Source organism: Rana temporaria, chromosome 2 (genome assembly GCF_905171775.1).
Source record: "Rana temporaria chromosome 2, aRanTem1.1, whole genome shotgun sequence".
Lineage (NCBI taxonomy): Eukaryota > Metazoa > Chordata > Amphibia > Anura > Ranidae > Rana > Rana temporaria.
This window is the reverse complement of record NC_053490.1, coordinates 191,164,072-191,183,578: the sequence shown is the minus strand read 5'-3', so window position 1 is coordinate 191,183,578 and position 19,507 is coordinate 191,164,072. Positions and strand designations below refer to the sequence as shown.

General features: G+C 48.4%; 1 non-coding gene across 1 annotated transcript; it reads right to left on the bottom strand.

The window, feature by feature from the left end:
* Positions 1-13,183: 13,183 nt before the first annotated feature.
* TRNAG-UCC lies at positions 13,184-13,255 on the bottom strand. The gene has a single exon. It is a non-coding gene; the product is annotated as a tRNA-Gly (tRNA).
* Positions 13,256-19,507: the final 6,252 nt, after the last annotated feature.

The following is a 19,507-nucleotide window of genomic DNA, read 5'->3' as shown; positions in this document are numbered from 1 at the left end:
CATGTCCCCCCTCACAGTATGACTTGCCATTCAAGCATAATCCATGTCATCATTTCATCTCTTCAGGAGAGCTGTTCATAATCCCTTTATCTTTTGAATATGATAGGACACCGATCCTCACTATTTCTTGCGATTTGGTCTGTCTTGCAGTCTGCGTATGTGGTTGTCTTCTTTGTTTTGTGTCAATGTCTCCCCCTGCACCTATTAAATACATATCGTGCTGCATAGTCCTGCGGTAAAAGATTCTTTCCTAGGAGCATGGATTTATTCCTTTATTTATACAATAAAGCGGAGCATACACTATAACCACATCTATCAACAAATGATTTTTCAAGCAGAACAGTCTTACCGATAGAAAACTCCCTGTTTTATTGCATCCCATATTTGTACCTGTCAGTCTCTACGGACATTACATGTTGCTGTGAACATACACTCCGAGAACAATCTTAGAACTTTAAGTTCAGGAGAGTGGGCGTGCACAACAATATGCATAAGAAGGAGCGATGCACTGCCCACCTCCAAGCGTCCAGACGAAGCTACGCAAGTCATCTGCGAAACGCGTTGACGTCATCACGCTCAGACGCTAGACACATCCACACACTCCCCCTCCCAGCTGGGGGCGGGTGACGGAGGAAACCTCCACGGCTGAAGGACTCTCCCCGATCTTTGCTGGCTCAATGTACACCGCTACAGGCAATTACCCATAATATAGCAAAGCGAATCATCTGCACTTCCGATGATTTCATCTTACAGTGACGTGTCCGTCCACCTACCAGGAAGGTCATACGTTTGAACGCAATCTCTGCAAGTAATTGGAAGAGTATCTGTCATTCCCTATATTGCAGCTAACATTGCTGGTAAGATCTTTCCAATCACAATTTCAACTGTATTAAGTTTGACAAGCAAGTATCATTCGTCACTGAACTCCCTTCACAGGAACTGTATGCTATACTGGGAACTGCCTCGATCTCTTTGAGTCCATGACATAGGAGTGGGACTGTTCATACATATAACCAGTTGGATTCGGTTACCATCAATAGAACTGCAGTCCCCCAAGTCCCGTTTAAAGCCCCGGATTCTTATATTGAATACTCAGGATATTTTATTGCATGTAGGCACATTTTGCCAGATAGTGGGCCCCATTTTTGCCCCCTTGCTCCAACTAACAGCTGTCCACATATCATCTTTATTCCAGATCTATCCAGGGCATTTCCTTTTCAGCCTGTTCCCCCTCCCCGCAGTGTCACTTCTGTGATTTGTTCACCAATTCATTAGGCTTATTTACATAGCATAATTGAAATAATTAATGGGGTTTTTCCCTGGTGAACCATCACAGAAACGACACCAATGTGTCCGGACTGTCTGAGTTTTATTGTTATATGTTTGTTATATGTTTTTTGTTTGTCAGTCTGACATAACTATATTGCCTAGGCGATAGCATACCTTTTCACTTATCAGCTCTGCCACGTTTTTTACGTCACTATATATATTGACATTTTTTATCTTGTTTTGTAGTACCTTATATTTAATAAATTATAGAGATTATTCGCACCCTTGAGTATAGACCTTGATTTACCAGTAGTAGCCTCTTTCTGGGGGCGACCTTTCTTTTTAAGGGTTCCCTCCCAGGTTCTTGTATATTTGCTCAGTTGGTTTTGGTTACGGTAAACAACCCCACCACTGGGGGAGTGTCTCCTCGGTGCCGTTACTACATTACCTTATCTAGTTATCATATGGGACACTTTTTGTTTTTTCTTTCGGTAAATGCATGGGATTTTCTTTTGATCCATTCTTGTGTCTCCCATATCATATTTTTAAATTTGGCAGAACCTCACGTGAATGGTTTTGGTACACCTGGCATGCACACCACAGGGATGCTTCTATCAGAACACCAACGACCGACATGGTCCCTTCTTGTATTTTGACACTCTACAATAATTAATAGTTCCTTACCACTATCTCCCTTCTTTTCTTTTGTTATACATACAATATTTTTTTCTTTTCATAGTCATTGCTGTACTCCTTTTTTCCTCTCCATACAGCTACATTTTTTGCCAATATTAATTGCTGACAAATAGCAAGCTGTTTGATAACTACTTGCTATTTTTTTACCTCTCCTCCTGTTTTCCTATTTGATGGCATTCACTCTGGGAGAGGACATTGATGAGGAAATTAGAGAGGCCTTTGAAAAGGATGCTACTCAGCTTCTTGACCACGTGGAAGAGATAAAAAACGGCTTTAAAAATCATAGAAAGCTATTGACTAAACACCTCAATCGGAAGTGGGACGTATCCTTCCTAGAAACCTACATAACACACCGAATAGTCCCCAGAGGCTTGAGGGATAAAACTGTTCCAGCAGAACATTTGCAGAACCCTCATTTCCTCCCTAAGTGGAAGGAACTATGTGTCAATCATGGCATAGCGGTTATGACTTTAATAGTAGAAGAGGAAAAGCTGCAATTAATTGAGCTTAATGAACAGATAACAGAGAGTGTAGCAACCTTAAACCTTATGAAAGAAGAGGAAGAATTTTCCAAACAAAATGATCTCCTAAAGAAAGAGATTGATAGAGCGCAAAGGAATTTAAAGATCACTAAACAGTCCAAATATAGGAGAGATACCCTCGATTTTGAGACAGATCAAATTTTTGATCTCACCATAAGACGGGGAAGAAGTAGCTCCACTAGGAGGGGTCACCAGTCGCACTCCCGGAATAGACGGGAAAATTCCCCTAGTAGCCAAGAAGAGGGGGAAATACCAAGGACTGTTACTTTTTTAGAGAAGGGGGGACTGGGGGACGTCATAAATCAGACTTCCTCTCAGGAAACATCTCAGCCCCTACAAAACTCGCAAAAAACAAACTCAAGGGTGAAAGGCCCAAGAGGAGGGAGAGGCAGTTACAGAACACGGAGTCAGAAATAGGGGATTGTAATTCCCCACCCCCGATAGGGGATAATAAAGTTATCAACCTATCTTCATTCACTTTGGAGAAAAGACATATCACTTTACTCCAAAAGGGACTATCCTTCTCACCAATAAATAATATGGAGGAATTTACCGTGTATAAGGACATCGTGCTGTTCCTCCGCAAAATCTTCTATAGATCAATATATGACAAGAATGAATCAGTCGACCCTACCCCGGACACTGATGACCAACACGCGCTTGACATTCTCAACTCTTTGTTGGAGGAAAATGACACAGTGGTAGTCAGTAACCCAACTAGAAGAGATGCTAAAATGATAATCAAATCTAACAAAATGCCACCACTTAATAAAAATAAATGGTTAAATGTTTTTCTAGAGCTGGTCCAACATGACCTGGAACAGCTGGATTGGAAACCCAAAAGCGCGGACAACCTTTCAGTAGCGGAACGACAGGCACTTAAGGAATTGCGAGAAATGAAAAGTGTTATAATTAAGAAAAGCGACAAAGGGGGTAATGTTGTTCTTATGGATGACACAAAGTATGAAGCGGAAGCTAGACGTCTCCTTGACGACAGCAACACGTACCTAAGGATAGAAAGAAACCCCTTCCCGAGGATGGTTCAACTACTTAACAATATCCTTGACAATGCAAAAGAGGCAGGGGTCCTATCAAAACGGGAATACGATCATTTGTCGGTTAAAGAATATAATATTCCAACGTTCTATTTCATCCCAAAAATACACAAGTCCATGGAAAATCCACCGGGCAGACCGATAGTGTCTGCCATTGGTGGACCACTTGACAAAATAGGGACTTACCTCGACCTTCTACTTAAAGACATCGTGTACCAACTCAAATCCTATGTACAGGACACAAGACACGTACTTTCCAAATTGGAATCACTTGCGGTGGAAGGAGAGGCATGGCTAATTGCCATCGACGTGGAATCCCTGTACACCTCTATACCCCATTCCTGCGGTATTAGGGCGGTTAGAACCTTCCTTGACCAACACTTCCCTCAGATGGGACATCTTGACCTGAGGATTGGTATTAGGGGAGGGAAAATCTTCACATGTACTTTCCGCAAAGAGACATCGGCCAATACTTTATTACAGGCCAATAGCCATCATCCATTCTGGCAAAAAAATAGTATCCCCATCGGGGAATTCATTAGGATTAAGCGGAACTGCTCTGATAAATCAAGCTATGACACTGAAAGTAGGGAACTCTACAACAGATTTAGAGAGCGTGGTTACTCCCACAAGCAGATTAGATTTGCTAAAAAGAAAGCAGCTGAACGTAGCAGAAGCAGTCTCCTTGGTACTAAGTCCAAAATGCCGGCATCTACCGGTGGTGACACCAACCCGGTGAGGCTCATCACCACATACGGCCCTCAATGGGAAAATTTGAGACACCTCCTGGAGAAACACTGGGGGGTCCTCACCGGCAACAAAATGCTTGCTAAAATTGTTGGCACCAGCCCACAAATGGTGGCACGAAGAACAAAAAATTTAGGGGATCTCTTAGTCCATTCTGAGTTCACCAAACAGCCGCAGACTTCCTGGCTGTCAGAATATCCCCGCAGCACGGGAATGTTCCCATGTGGCAAATGCCAAATGTGCCCATTTGTCGATAGGACGGACACTTTCAGTGATGCAAAGGGTGAGAAAACCTATAAGATTAAGGGACTCATCAATTGCACCACAGAGAGTTATCTATATGCTCACCTGCCCATGCCCGAAAATCTATGTGGGCAAGACTAAGAGACAACTTAGGGTGAGGATAGGTGAGCACATTAGAGACATTAAAAATGAAGAAAAGGAGGAGGAGAAACGCAAAAAAGCTGGATACATGGAAAAATTCCATGACAGTCCAATAGCCAGACACTTTCTACAATGCCATGGTGGCAAACCCGATGGTCTCAGGGTTAAAGGTATATATACCCTGAGGTTATCGGCGAGAAGAGGTGACTTTGACAAGGTGTTGGTCCAAAAAGAGAAGTGGTGGATATACATTTTAAAATCTTTGGCGCCACTCGGAATCAACACTGAGCTCAGTATGCAATCCTTCCTCTAACTATTTCATTCCAATGAATTATCCTGTACCATACTCACTACTTTTGTTGTTTTTTGTTTTTTGTTTTTTGTTTTTTGCTTCTCATTATACTTTATATATATCTTATTATATCTGATGGTTATGGCTATAATCATTCAGAATAGTTTTTTCATCTAACACATTGCTGAGCAATCATGTGACATTTAACCTATTTTGATGGCCACTGTGCCTGTTATAAACAGGGGGGTTCACTGTACACCTCATGTCCCCCCTCACAGTATGACTTGCCATTCAAGCATAATCCATGTCATCATTTCATCTCTTCAGGAGAGCTGTTCATAATCCCTTTATCTTTTGAATATGATAGGACACCGATCCTCACTATTTCTTGCGATTTGGTCTGTCTTGCAGTCTGCGTATGTGGTTGTCTTCTTTGTTTTGTGTCAATGTCTCCCCCTGCACCTATTAAATACATATCGTGCTGCATAGTCCTGCGGTAAAAGATTCTTTCCTAGGAGCATGGATTTATTCCTTTATTTATACAATAAAGCGGAGCATACACTATAACCACATCTATCAACAAATGATTTTTCAAGCAGAACAGTCTTACCGATAGAAAACTCCCTGTTTTATTGCATCCCATATTTGTACCTGTCAGTCTCTACGGACATTACATGTTGCTGTGAACATACACTCCGAGAACAATCTTAGAACTTTAAGTTCAGGAGAGTGGGCGTGCACAACAATATGCATAAGAAGGAGCGATGCACTGCCCACCTCCAAGCGTCCAGACGAAGCTACGCAAGTCATCTGCGAAACGCGTTGACGTCATCACGCTCAGACGCTAGACACATCCACACACTCCCCCTCCCAGCTGGGGGCGGGTGACGGAGGAAACCTCCACGGCTGAAGGACTCTCCCCGATCTTTGCTGGCTCAATGTACACCGCTACAGGCAATTACCCATAATATAGCAAAGCGAATCATCTGCACTTCCGATGATTTCATCTTACAGTGACGTGTCCGTCCACCTACCAGGAAGGTCATACGTTTGAACGCAATCTCTGCGAGTAATTGGAAGAGTATCTGTCATTCCCTATATTGCAGCTAACATTGCTGGTAAGATCTTTCCAATCACAATTTCAACTGTATTAAGTTTGACAAGCAAGTATCATTCGTCACTGAACTCCCTTCACAGGAACTGTATGCTATACTGGGAACTGCCTCGATCTCTTTGAGTCCATGACATAGGAGTGGGACTGTTCATACATATAACCAGTTGGATTCGGTTACCATCAATAGAACTGCAGTCCCCCAAGTCCCGTTTAAAGCCCCGGATTCTTATATTGAATACTCAGGATATTTTATTGCATGTAGGCACATTTTGCCAGATAGTGGGCCCCATTTTTGCCCCCTTGCTCCAACTAACAGCTGTCCACATATCATCTTTATTCCAGATCTATCCAGGGCATTTCCTTTTCAGCCTGTTCCCCCTCCCCGCAGTGTCACTTCTGTGATTTGTTCACCAATTCATTAGGCTTATTTACATAGCATAATTGAAATAATTAATGGGGTTTTTCCCTGGTGAACCATCACAGAAACGACACCAATGTGTCCGGACTGTCTGAGTTTTATTGTTATATGTTTGTTATATGTTTTTTGTTTGTCAGTCTGACATAACTATATTGCCTAGGCGATAGCATACCTTTTCACTTATCAGCTCTGCCACGTTTTTTACGTCACTATATATATTGACATTTTTTATCTTGTTTTGTAGTACCTTATATTTAATAAATTATAGAGATTATTCGCACCCTTGAGTATAGACCTTGATTTACCAGTAGTAGCCTCTTTCTGGGGGCGACCTTTCTTTTTAAGGGTTCCCTCCCAGGTTCTTGTATATTTGCTCAGTTTTACCAGAACGAGCGCTCCCATCTCATAACTTGCTTCTGAGCATGCGCAGGTTTTTTACGTCATTTTAGCCCACACACGATCATTTTTTACAACCCGAAAAACGACATTGTTTAAAACGATATTAAAAAATGCAGCATGTTTGATTTTTTTTTTTTTTGTCGTTTTTCAGAACTTGGAAAATGATGTGAAGCCCACACACGATCATTTTAAATTATGTTTTTTAAAAACGAAATTTTTTTCATGCCGAAAAATGATCGTGTGTAAGCGGCATTAAAGTCCATCAACCCCTTTTCCATTTTTTCTACTGTAATATTTGTGAGTTATGTCTCTAAATTTTTGCATAGCACTCATCTTAAAGTCGGATCAAAATCGCATCCTGTTCATTAAAGTCGCATGGAAGTCAGACCGAATTCGCAAGGCAAAGTCGGATAGAACGTCACGTGACTTTCATGGCGGATCAGTGTGAACAGGGCCTCAAATGTTTTAGATATTATCAGCTGCCAAATGGATAACAATTAACCCAAATTGTAAGTTTCCTTTCTACTTGCATGGGCTATGATTCATAAGCCTGGAAAGAATGCTTTGGATATACATCATTTTGAAATGTTATCTTTATAAAAACAAACCAGGAAAAACTACTCAGCGCTTCACTTAAGACAATCGCAAGATGATCTTATGCAATCAGATTAACTAATATATGAGGGACTGTATCCACCTTTGAGGAAAGTTTGCTGAATTAAAAACCTCAAATAACACTGATAAGTAGCCAAGCAGTGATTTGAAATTACAAAGGTATGTGCATGTATGTATACACATATACAGTATGTATAACCCCGGAGGTCTGGGCTAAAATGGATTTTATCGGGACTGGAATCTTCACTGGTGGCTCCATATGGAGCTTGTTACATGCCTGTTTTTAGCGATACCTATGAGTGCATTTTCAATGAATTTTACAAACTCTGTTGAATAAAATTTGCTACACTATTAGTGGCTTGGCACCTCTCTTTCCTCTTCCTATTTCTTATAAAAACAAACCTCATTAAACAAACTGCTAGCTAAAAATTCAACAAGAGTTAACGGCCCGGATTCACGTAGCACTTACGCCGACGTATCTCGAGATACGCCGCGTAAGTGCAAATATGCGCCGTCGTATCTATGCGCCTGACTCTGAAAGCAAGATACGCCTGAAAATAGGCTTCATCCGACCGACGTAAGTTTCCTACGCCGTCGTATTGTGGGTGCATATTTACGCTGGCCGCAAGGGGCGCTCCCATTGATTTACGATTCGACTATGAAAATGAGTGAGATACGCCTATTATCGAACGTACTTGCGCCCGGCGCATTAATATACGCGGTTTACGTAAGTCATATGTCCGGCGTAAAGTTATGCCTCATAAAGCAGGTGTAAGTCAGCAGCATCAATGCAAATGGCTGCACCAGGGAACACAGCCGTCGTTTTTTATGTCGTTTAGGTAGTACGTAAACGTAGGCAATGATTCGACGTATCTTAAGCGTTCGTTCCGACGTGATTCTGAGCATGCGCACTGGGAAGCGTCCATGGGACGGCGCATGCGCTGTTCGTTATTCGTATCTTAATGGCGCTCGGCCCATCATTTACATGGGGTCACGCCTCATTAGCATGGCTGACGCCCACTGACACTTACGACGAGTTATGCCGAGGGTAAGATTTGGGGGCAAATGCTTTGTGAATTCTGTGCTCGCCGCTCTGCGCTACGTTGGTGTAGCGTATATTCGATACACTAAGCCAGCGTAACTATGCGCCGCTGTATGTGAATCCGGGCCAATGAGTCTTTAGTTTTGTATATACATGGTATTCAATTGGACAAGCAACAATATTCATATATTTTTTTGTCGTATTAATTTAAAAAAAATGAAGGCATTTAAAAATTAGGCATTTGGCCAGCACGTTGAAGGCACCCGGAACCAGTGTGGAGCTGGCAACCTGCTAGGTGTTTGTGAGGCTTGTGTGGCAAAACGGAGACATCAAAATAGATTTTATGTGCCTGTTATAGCGTGGTGCACTAGAATAAAAGTGAAGGGCGGGGCATGAAATGTCCCCACCCCCACCACCTGTGAGATTGTGGCAGACCTGTAATTTTGAATTAATTAAATTCAGCTAAGGCAATACATTTTTTTTTTTTAAATAATTACTTACCAGATTGGTTGATGAGTTGACAATTTCCCCAATAAACTGGCACGAGTCTCAGCCTATAAAAGGAATAGAGGATGTGCCATTAGTGGGCAGAAGACGAGGATCAGAAGAGGAGAACATCCCACCCTCCCTCCCTGTCATGGTCCGTTTTTATGAGGTTTGTCCCTTCCTTTGGAAAGGGGATATTATAGTTGGTGTTACAGTTATCGCTTGAGCTTAAATGGCTGAGCTATTTATATATATATATATATATATATATACATATAGATAGATATACATATAGATAGATATACATATAGATAGATAGATAGATAGATAGATAGATAGATAGATAGATAGATAGATAGATAGATAGATAGATAGATACAGAGCTTTTTTTCTCAGAAAATAGGTGCAGGAACTCAACCACGGCCTGTTCAGATTTCACAAACAGTAGAAGGGTCTTAACCACTTAACGCCCGCCGCACGAATATTTACATCCGCAAAATGGCACGTACAGGCAGATGTACGTCCTTGCCTTTCCGCGGGTCGGGGGTCCGATCGGGACCCCCTCCGCTGCGTGCGGCGGGCGGCTTACCCCGGGGAGCGATCCAGGACGACGGCGCGGCTATTCGTTTATAGCCGCTCCATCGCGATCGCTCCCCGGAGCTGAAGAACGGGGAGAGCCGTATGTAAACACGGCTTCCCCGTGCATCACTGTGGCGGCGCATCGATCGATTGATCCCTTTTATAGGGGAGACACAATCGATGACATCACTCCTACAGCCACACCCCCCTACTGTTGTAAACACACACTAGGTGAAGCCTAACACGTTCAGCGCCCCCTGTGGTTAACTCCCAAACTGCAACTGTCATTTTCACAATAAAGAATGCAATTTAAATGCATTTTTTGCTGTGAAAATGACAATGGTCCCAAAAATGTGTCAAAATTGTCCGAAGTGTCCGCCATAATGTCACAGTCACGAAAAAAATCGCTGATCGCTGCCATTAGTAGTAAAAAAAAAAAAATTAATAAAAATGCAATAAAAATATCCCCTATTTTGTAAACGCTATAAATTTTGCGCAAACCAATCGATAAACGCTTATTGCGATTTTTTTTACCAAAAATAGGTAGAAGAATACGTATCGCCTAAACTGAGGGGAAAAAAATGTATATATGTTTTTGGGGATATTTATTACAGCAAAAAGTAAAAAATATTGCATTTTTTTAAAAAAATTGTCGCTCTATTTTTGTTTATAGCGCAAAAAATAAAAACCGCAGAGGTGATCAAATACCACCAAAAGAAAGCTCTATTTGTGGGGGAAAAAAGGACGCCAATTTTGTTTGGGAGCCACGTCGCACGACCACGCAATTGTCTGTTAAAGCGACGCAGTGCCGAATCGCAAAACCTGGCCTGGGCATTTAGCTGCCTAAAGCTCCGGGGCTTAAGTGGTTAAAGGGGCAATAAATACCAGAATTGCATTACATACAGAGTGCAGAGTTTAAGGGGTTGCAAAACTGTCACTTGTAAACACAGAAACCAGACTTCTGTGTTTACAGGTGATTGTGGTGAACAGGCACCAAAGGGTCTGAGCCAGAGGTGGTGGAACGGAGTTCCCCCAAGTTCCCCCTGAAAAAAGTCCTGCCGACGCTAAATGCATATTCATTTAAATTCATGATATTAATTAAAAAGTTGAATATAATACTATATATATATGTGTATGTGTGTATGTATATATATATATATGTATGTGTGTGTGTATACATATATATATATATATATATATAATTCTTACAAAACTATTTAACCACTTACCAGTTGGTGGATGGGGGGTGACACTAGGGTTGTATCGGGACCGATACCGAGCATTTGCGCGAGTACTTGTACTCGCGCAAATGCTGCCGATGCCCTGTCCGATACTTGTCTATTGACAAGGGGGCGGAGAATGGGCAGGGGGCGGAGAGCAGAGCCGTCCGCGGGTAATAAGCGGCTGTAATAAGTTCTTCCTGTCCTCTTTCACGTCGCGCTGTTCCCGGTGGCCCCTCCCCTTCTCTCCTTTACTCTCCTTGTATGCTTGTGACATCATTTGAGATGGACGAGAGGAGAGGAGGGGCCGCTGGGGAATAGCGCAACATGATAGAGGATAGTAAGAACTTATTACAGATGTGAGCCATTTCTGCGCTACTCTGCATTTAAAGGAAACTGAAAGTGCCTAGTACCTTGTGCCCTGTGCCCTGCTGTGCCCAGTACCCTGCCATGCCTAGTACCCTGCCATGCCCAGTACCCTGTGCCCTCCCGTGCCCAGTACCCTGTGCCCTGCCGTGCCCTGTGCCCTGCCATGCCCAGTACCCTGTGCCCTGCCATGCCCAGTACCCTGTGCCCTGCCATGCCTAGTACTCTGCTGTGCCCAGTACCCTGATGTGCACCATACCCTGTGCCCAGTACCCTGATGTGCCCTGTGACCTTCCGTGCCCAAGTACCCTGATGTGCCCAGTACTCTGGTGTGCCCAGTCCCCAGTACCCTGATGTGCCCCATACCCTGTCCCCAGTAACCTGATGTGCACCATACCCTGCCCAGTACCTTGATGTGCCCTGTGACCTGCCGTGCCCAAGTACCCTGATGAGTACTTATACTCGCGTAAATGCTGCCGATGCCCTGTCCAATACTTCTCTATTGAGAAGAGAGTGGCGGGTGGAGAGTGGGCGGGGGGTGGAGAGCAGGGCGGAGAGCAGAGCAGTCCTCAGTACCCCGCTGTGCCCTGTGCCCTGATGTGACATGCACGATTGCACGGCAGACTTTTTTCCTCACTTGTTAGGATTTATGATCCAATGCTTGTTGCTCGTCTTTCTGCTGGTCGTGGTCACCCTGGAATTTTGCTCCATCTCTAATGTTTTCGCTATGTGACTGTAAAGGGGCATTCTTCCCACTAACCACCAATGTAAGAGACATCCTTCCCACTGACCACCAATGTACGAGACATCCTTCCCACTGATCACCAATGTAAGAGACATCCTTCCCACTGACCACCAATGTAAGAGACATCCTTCCCACTGACCACCAATGTAAGAGACATCCTTCCCACTGACCATCAATGTACGAGACATCCTTCCCACTGACCACCAATGTACGAGACATCCTTCCCACTGACCACCAATGTACGAGACATTCTTAAATTTGAAAACTGTCACATGACATTAAAAAAAATGTATCGAGTACATGGGGAAAAAAAATTATCGGTACTTGTACTCGGTCCTAAAAAAAGTGGTATCGGGACAACCCTAGGTGACACCAGTTTTTTCTGCACCAGGTGACACCAACTTGTTGACATGCCAACAAATCTATCCGCTGGAATCGGATCCCACGGATCGATCCGCTGGTCTGTACAGACTCACCAGATCGATCCGTCCGAGGGGATCCCCCGCATGCGTCGTAATGATTAGACGCATGCGTAGAATTCCTTATATGACTGCGTCGCGCACGTCGCCGCGTCATCATCGCGGCGACGGCGCGACACGTCATCGCCAGAGGATTTCGGCGCGGATTTCGATTCGATGGTGAGTACACTCCATCGGATGGAAATCCGCGCAAATCCTCAAGAGGATTTATCCGCGGATACGGTCCGCTGGACCGTATCCGTGGATAAATCCTCTCGTGTGTATGGGGCCTAACTCGCATTCATATATTAGGGACAATTTTTTTTTAGATGGAAGCCAATTATCAGCATATCTTTGGAGCGTTGGAGGAAACCGGAGTACCCGGAGGAAACCCACGCAGGCACAGGGAGAAAATGCAAACTCCAGGCAGGTAGTGTCATGGTCGGGATTCGAACCAGCGACACTTTTTAATGCTAGGTGAGAGTGCCGCCCACTACACCACTGTGATTCAGAGGCGATTCAGTTCGCATGTGCAGCACTATATAAGTCTTTCACTCACTCACTCACTCACTGTGCGGCCCGATGCTCTCTGGTGTATATATGATGTGTTTAGATGCTCTCTGGTGTATTTTTGATGCATTTAGATGCACTCTGGTGTGTTTTTGATGCGTTCATTCTGTATTCCACCGCTAATATATACTCAGCATTGACCTTGTATAGTGCTTTTCCCTCTGGGGACTCCAAGTACTTGGAGATGGCGTTGGCCGGGAATCGAACCCGGGTCAGCTGCTGGGAAGGCAGCTATGCTCACCACTGCACCACCAACGCAAGGTAGCATGTCTTTGTAGTGTGGGAGGAAACGGAGTATCCAGAGCAAACCCACGCAAACACAGGGAGAACATGCAGATAGTGTCCTGGTCAGGATTTGAACCAAGGACCCCCGTGCTGCAAGGCTAACCACTAAGCCTCTTTGCTGCCCATAAACAGCCTCTGTTCTCTAAGGCCCACCCCCGCAGAGCAGGGTACATAAGTCCACTCAAAGCGCCTACAGAAAAAATCCAAACGTAACCTAAACGACTGGGGTGCAGCGGTTGTACCCAATGTGACATCTGTGTGGGTGCCGGTGTACGGCCCTGAACGCACCCAGGGTGCGTCCACAAAACGGCACCCGCATGGATGTACTTTTTGGGGTAAACGCAGCCCCCACACAGGGTACAGATTCATACACATCATGTGAGTGAGGCCTTGGACTTCTCCATGAAGGACCTCACTGGTGGGAAGAGTTCTCATTTCCCCAGCAGAGAAAGCCTAAAGAAAGCTGGAAAGACTCCTCCCACCTCCTGAAGACAAGAAGAGTTCCAACCTCCCCTCATAGCTGGTGCAACACATGCCTAAAAAACATACTGGCCTCCAACCTCCCCTTATAGCCAGTCCAACACACGCCTGAAAAACATACCGGCCTCCAACCTCCTCTCACAGCAGGTCCAACACGCCTGCAGGAAAATAAAGTCTATTGGCCTCCAACCTCCTCTTACAGCCGGTCCATAGAGTAGCACAATTAATAATTTTTTTTTGTTTGTTTTATTTATTTTTTATTTTTTATTTATTTAATTTTTTTTATCTGGTTTCAACCCCCCTGACAATCTCCAATGTAGAGTTTGAGGATTCTTTCATTAAACAAGTGGAAGTCGCACTCTGGTGCCGTCTCTTTGTGGAAGTCGCACTCTGGTGGCGTCTCTTTGTGGAAGTCGCACTCTGGTGGCGTTTCTTTGTGGAAGTCGCTCTCTGGGGGACTGGCCTTGCCTGGGGGCACTCACACTGTCTTTTATTTTTTCTATTTTTGTTTCTTTTTCTGGTTCTTTTTCCTTTGTCTGGTTTTTGAATTTCGTACTTGTTTTCGTACTTGTTTTCGTACTTGTTTTCGTACTTGTTTTTGTACTTGTTTTCGTACTTGTTTTCGTACTTGTTATATTTCTTGTTTTCGTACTTGTTTTCTTTCTGACAGGGAGTGCCACTTTTTTGTGGAGTCTCGGTGTCATCGTCGCTTTCTGGAGGAAGCGTAGAGCGATCACGACGTTTTAGTGGAATCCTTGGGTGGAGGTATTTCTTTGATGCTTTCTGAAATAGACGGCTATGTTTTCGTCGAGGACCAGTTTCATCTTCCCTTCCTGGAGGAAGTGTAAAGCGAACATGACGTTCTGGTTTCTTTTTGTAGAATATGCCCTTTGGTGGCATCTCCTTGTAGAAATCGCCCTCCGGTGGCGTCTCCTTGTGGAAGTCGCCCTCCGGTGGCGTCTCTTTGTTGAAGTCGCACTCTTGTGGCGTCTCTTTGTGGAAGTCGCACTCTTGTGGCGTCTCTTTGTGGAAGTCGCACTCTTGTGGCGTCTCTTTGTGGAAGTCGCACTCTTGTGGCGTCTCTTTGTGGAAGTCGCACTCTGGTGGCGTCTCCTTGTGGAAGTCGCACTCTGGTGGCGTCTCTTTGTGGAAGTCGCACTCTGGTGGCGTCTCCTTGTGGAAGTCGCTCTCTGGGGGACTGGCCTCGCCTGGGGGGCACTCATACTGTCTTTTTTATTTTTTCTATTTTTGTTTATTTTTCTGGTTCTTTTTCCTTTGTCCGGTTCTGTGATGATCGAGGGTTCTTCCGGTGGAGTCACCTTGTGGAAGTCGAACCCTGGAGCGGCCCCGTCCGGGGCGCACTCTGTTGGAGCGGCCCCGTCCGGGGCGCACTGTATTGTAGCGTCCCAGTCCGGGGCGCACTCTGTTGGAGCATCCCAGTCCGGGGCGCACTCTGTAGGAGCATCTCAGTCCGGGGCGCACTCTGTAGGAGCGTCCCAGTCCGGGGCGCACTCTGTAGGAGCGTCCCAGTCCGGGGCGCACTCTGTAGGAGAGTCCCAGTCCGGGGCGCACTCCAATGTAGAGTTTGAGGATTCTTTCATTAAACAAGTGGAAGTCGCACTCTGGTGCCGTCTCTTTGTGGAAGTCGCACTCTGGTGGCGTTTCTTTGTGGAAGTCGCTCTCTGGGGGACTGGCCTTGCCTGGGGGGCACTCATACTGTCTTTTATTTTTTCTATTTTTGTTTCTTTTTCTGGTTCTTTTTCCTTTGTCTGGTCTTTGAATTTCGTACTTGTTTTCGTACTTGTTTTCGTACTTGTTTTCGTACTTGTTTTCGTACTTGTTTTCGTACTTGTTATATTTCTTGTTTTCGTACTTGTTTTCTTTCTGACAGGGAGTGACACTTTTTTGTGGAGTCTCGGTGTCATCGTCGCTTTCTGGAGGAAGCGTAGAGCGATCACAACGTTTTAGTGGAATCCTTGGGTGGAGGTATTTCTTTGATGCTTTCTGAAATAGACGGCTATGTTTTCGTCGAGGACCAGTTTCATCTTCCCTTCCTGGAGGAAGTGTAAAGCGAACATGACGTTCTGGTTTCTTTTTGTAGAATATGCCCTTTGGTGGCATCTCCTTGTAGAAATCGCCCTCTGGTGGCGTCTCCTTGTGGAAGTCGCCCTCCGGTGGCGTCTCTTTGTTGAAGTCGCACTCTTGTGGCGTCTCTTTGTGGAAGTCGCACTCTTGTGGCGTCTCTTTGTGGAAGTCGCACTCTTGTGGCGTCTCTTTGTGGAAGTCGCACTCTGGTGGCGTCTCCTTGTGGAAGTCGCACTCTGGTGGCGTCTCTTTGTGGAAGTCGCACTCTGGTGGCGTCTCCTTGTGGAAGTCGCTCTCTGGGGGACTGGCCTCGCCTGGGGGGCACTCATACTGTCTTTTTTCTTTTTTCTATTTTTGTTTATTTTTCTGGTTCTTTTTCCTTTGTCCGGTTCTGTGATGATCGAGGGTTCTTCCGGTGGAGTCACCTTGTGGAAGTCGAACCCTGGAGCGGCCCCGTCCGGGGCGCACTCTGTTGGAGCGGCCCCGTCCGGGGCGCACTCTATTGTAGCGTCCCAGTCCGGGGCGCACTCTGTTGGAGCGTCCCAGTCCGGGGCGCACTCTGTAGGAGCATCTCAGTCCGGGGCGCACTCTGTAGGAGCATCTCAGTCCGGGGCGCACTCTGTAGGAGCGTCCCAGTCCGGGGCACACTCTGTAGGAGCGTCCCAGTCCGGGGCGCACTCTGTAGGAGCATCCCAGTCCGGGGCGCACTCTGTAGGAGCGTCCCAGTCCGGGGCGCACTCTGTTGGAGCGTCCCAATCCGGGGCGCACTCTGTTGGAGCGTCCCCGTCCGGGGCGCACTCTGTAGGAGCTGCCCCGTCGGGGGCACACTCTGTAGGAGCGGCCCAGTCGGGGGCGCACTCTGTAGGAGCATCCCAGTCCGGGACGCACTCTGTAGGAGCGTCCCAGTCCGGGGCGCACTCTGTAGGAGCGTCCCAGTCCGGGGCGCACTCTGTAGGAGCGTCCCAGTCCGGGGCGCACTCTGTAGGAGCGGCCCCGTTGGGGGCGCACTCTGTAGGAGCGGCCCCGTCGGGGGCGCACTCTGTAGGAGCGACCCCGTCCGGGGCGCACTCTGTAGGAGCAACCCCGTCCGGGCCGCACTCTTAAGGAGCGACCCCGTCCGGGGCGCACTCTGTAGGAGCGACCCCGTCCGGGGCGCACTCTGTGGGAGCGACCCCGTCCGGGGCGCACTCTGTGGGAGCGGCCCAGTCCGGGGCGCACTCTGTAGGAGCGACCCCGTCCGGGGCGCACTCTGTAGGAGCGACCCCGTCCGGGGGGCACTCTGTAGGAGCGACCCCGTCCGGGGGGCACTCTGTAGGAGCGACCCCGTCCGGGGCGCACTCTGTAGGAGCGACCCCGTCCGGGGGGCACTCTGTTGGAGCGACCCCGTCCGGGGGGCACTCTGTTGGAGCGACCCCGTCCGGGGCGCACTCTGTTGGAGCGGCCCAGTACGGGGCGCACTCTGTTGGAGCGGCCCCGTCCGGGGCGCACTCTGTTGGAGCGGCCCAGTCCGGGGCGCACTCTGTTGGAGCGGCCCGGTCCGGGGCGCACTCTGTTGGAGCGGCCCCGTCCGGGGCGCACTCTGTTGGAGCGGCCCAGTCCGGGGCGCACTCTGTTGGATCGGCCCCGTCCGGGGCGCACTCTGTTGGAGCGGCCCAGTCCGGGGCGCACTCTGTTGGATCGGCCCCGTCCGGGCGCACTCTGTAGGAGCGGCCCCGTCGGGGGCGCACTCTGTAGGAGCGGCCCTGTCCGGGGCGCACTCTGTTGGAGCGGCCCCGTCCGGGGCACACTCTGTTGGAGCGGCCCCGTCGGGGGCGCACTCTGTTGGAGCAGCCCTGTCGGGGGCGCACTCTGTAGGAGCGGCCCCGTCGGGGGCGCACTCTGTAGGAGCGGCCCCGTCGGGGGCGCACTCTGTAGGAGCGGCCCCGTCTGGGGCACACTCTGTAGGAGCGGCCATGTCTGGGGCACACTCTGTAGGAGCGGCCCCGTCGGGGGCGCACTCTGTTGGAGCAGCCCCGTCGGGGGCGCACTCTGTTGGAGCGGCCCCGTCGGGGGCGCACTCTGTAGGAGCGGCCACGTCTGGGGCGCACTCTGTAGGAGCGGCCCCGTCGGGGGCGCACTCTGTTGGAGCGGCCCCGTCGGGGGCACACTCTGTAGGAGAGGCCCCGTCGGGGGCGCACTCTGTAGGAGCGGCCACGTCGGGGGCGCACTCTGTAGGAGCGGCCCTGTCGGGGGCGCACTCTGTTGGAGCGGCCCCGTTGGGGGCGCACTCTGTAGGAGAGGCCCCGTCGGGGGCGCACTCTGTAGGAGCGGCCCCTTCGGGGGCGCACTCTGTTGGAGCGGCCCCGTCCGGGGGGCACTCTGTAGGAGCGGCCCCGTCGGGGGCGCACTCTGTAGGAGCGGCCCCGTCGGGGGCGCACTCTGTAGGAGCGGCCCCGTCCGGGGCGCACTCTGTTGGAGCGGCCCCGTCCGGGGCGCACTCTGTTGGAGCGGCCCCGTCGGGGGCGCACTCTGTAGGAGCGGCCCCGTCGGGGGCGCACTCTGTAGGAGCGGCCATGTCTGAGGCGCACTCTGTAGGAGCGGCCCCGTCGGGGGCGCACTCTGTTGGAGCGGCCCCGTCGGGGGCGCACTCTGTTGGAGCGGCCCCGTCGGGGGCGCACTCTGTAGGAGCGGCCCCGTCGGGGGCGCACTCTGTTGGAGCGGCCCCGTCGGGGGCGCACTCTGTAGGAGCGGCCCCATCTGGGGCACACTCTGTAGGAGCGGCCATGTCTGGGGCACACTCTGTAGGAGCGGCCCCGTCGGGGGCGCACTCTGTTGGAGCGGCCCCGTCGGGGGCGCACTCTGTTGGAGCGGCCCCGTCGGGGGCGCACTCTGTTGGAGCGGCCCCGTCCGGGGCGCACTCTGTTGGAGCGGCCCCGTCCGGGGCACACTCTGTTGGAGCGGCCCCGTCCAGGGCTGTCTCCGTATGAACGTCACATGCTGGTGGCGTCTCCGTGTGAACGGCACATGCTGGTTGAGCCTCAATGTAGCTTTCACATTCTGTCTCGCTCACTGGGGCAGACCTGCCTTGTGAGCTGTCTCTGTAGTTAATACCGCGTACATCTGCAATTAAAAAGAAGAATGAGATTTAGCACCTTCACCTACATTTCTTATATTGTTTATACAACATCAAATTATAGAGAGAAAAGTTCAAAATTCCAAAATGACTAATGTTGGCCTTCATATAAAATTCTGGTTGCCTGGCACTAAAATGATTGGAGTCAGAAAGGGGACTGGTTCTTCACTGGTTCATGCCGGCCTCTTTTATTGTCATCCCTCGAATTGTTGCGGTGGATTGATACAGAAGAGGCCGGGACCTGGCACCGCTGCATTGCAGATTACTCCGCCACACCTCAAAGTGGAAAAAATAGTCCCCTGCACGTTTTGGATCGATTGCCATGCGATTCTGTCATGTGACAAGATCTTGCCATCTTTGGGGGGCCCATTAAGAATAATCCGAATGCTTGCTTCACATTTTCCCATGATTTAGAATTGCAGGCAGAATCCTATCACTTCTGCCGGCCATTCCAAATCGCCAATTGTGGGCGGGGTCTAAGGCAGAATTCCAGGCAAATGATGAAATAGTTACTGTCTGTGGGAGCCCTGCAGCAACTTACTGAGGCC